A 1936-nucleotide genomic window follows, 5' to 3' on the forward strand; every position below is an offset into this window, starting at 1 on the left:
TAGTCCCGATTGCAGTCGTATTCGAGCGGCGCTCGCGCGATATTTCAACCGCCATGGGACAGCCGCTTAATTGCGGCATACATCTCCGCCCTTAATTTCGCTATTAGCTTCGCATTAAGGCGAAAAACCAAAAAGAAACGGTGCGAGCCGTTAGTCCGACGACAAACAACTCACCTCTTCCTACCCTTCGTTCCTTTCCACCCCTTTGCGCCTTGTTCCAAGGTTTTTCCGTGGGTCGCGCTACTCGGCGTACCAAACGTTAAGGACACTTTAATTGACAAAATTTCGCAGACACACCGCCGCCACCGGCACCGCGACATAAATTTCCAATTTTCGTCACGCAGAAATGGCGAAGAAGTTTAATTGGCGCCGTCCGAAACTTTTAAAGCGTTTCCGCTTGTCGGCTCGGAACAGCGTCTTGTTCGTTCCTTAAAGGGGGTAAAAAGGAGTCTTCCGAGCGGTTTTTACCGTGAAAGCTTCCACTCTGGATGGAACCCGTCTTTCGAATCAATTTTCGACAGTGTTACAGCCTAGAAACTCTTGGAAGCCTGGTATTTGCATCACCATCGACCATTAACCAAATTGGTCGCGTCATGCCAGTATTCGAAAAAACCTTCTACCATACTGTTTTCGTATACGCTGTGTACTTCTTAATTACGAAATACTTTGGCGTTGCTGCTTCAAAGTATCTCGTTTGTTAAGAGGTTCGTCTTGATATGGACTCGAGGAGAATCGATGAAACGGCTGGATTCGAGGGAATAGACGGTAACGAGATCGAAAGAGTGTTCACAGAACACCGTCTGCTGGCCGATCTGGCTTCGTTGAACGGGATCGAGCGGTACACTGTTAATCTCGCGCGAATATAACGCGACCATAAATTACCCAAACGAGCGGCTGAGCCACTACGTGGAAAGTGTGCTCCCCGGCAGCGGATCTTCGTAGGCAGCCTCGGAGGATAGTTTATGGACTTGATCTTGCGTACTGTTACCTTGATTCTCGGTCATTATCATCGTCGACCTGCACGCGATCAGAACTCACCACCGATACATCGCCGCGGTTCAGGATGTTTGCGCGTTGAAAATACATAGGCAGAGATGGTAATTTCGCGATACCACGTCCGCCACGATAGTACCATATTTATTTTGTCAATAATAATGAACGCAAGGGCGGTGCTGTGTATTTTCTCACAGATTCCGCTCGAGCATTGTATCTTCCCGGAAGCGGCGCGCGGCCGCCTTCCAGATCTGGACGAGCGATTCTCGCTGGATTCTCGGCTCGTTTAACCTGCCTATTACCGTGCGAAATTTCCCGATTCTCGCGGTTATCTAACACATACGTAATTTTTAATCAAACCACCGAAGCCGGTCTCATCGAGAACATCGGTCGATGCGTTTGTATGTTTCCATCGTACGGAATCTCTCGAACCCATCGTAAAGCAACTCTCATCCTCGGCACTAAAGCTAATTCCTTTGAGAACGAATCCACGCTGATGCATTTCACGCTACATATCTCAAGTAACATAACTCAAACAAACTTTTGGGGAAAAGCCAAGAGATAGGAAGGTTACGGAAATATTATTTAATTAAACGGATAGTGTTGGCGAAAAAAAGAAAATTCTACGAAGCGATAATTTAATTAACAACAAGGGATTTCGTTATTTTGCTCGATGTGTAATTTAATTCCTTTATACAAACGTAAGAGACGGAAGTATAAAAATGAGAAAAAGACGATCCTAAGCAGGAACCAGAGACGCGGGTGGCTTCCCAAGGAGGAACAGAAGGACTCACGCAAGATACCGTTGCACTTCCGGGAAGGAAGTGTGGTGGGAGCGAGCACGTGGTCGCGCCAACTCACCCCACGGTAGTCGAGGAGGTTCGTCGCGAAGAAAGAAGAAGGTTAGATGGTTGAATAAGGGCGGGAGTGGCGGGAGGCTGCG

This window comes from Bombus impatiens, unplaced genomic scaffold (assembly GCF_000188095.3).
Source record: "Bombus impatiens unplaced genomic scaffold, BIMP_2.2 scf_0113, whole genome shotgun sequence".
In the NCBI taxonomy this organism is placed as follows: Eukaryota; Metazoa; Arthropoda; class Insecta; order Hymenoptera; family Apidae; genus Bombus; species Bombus impatiens.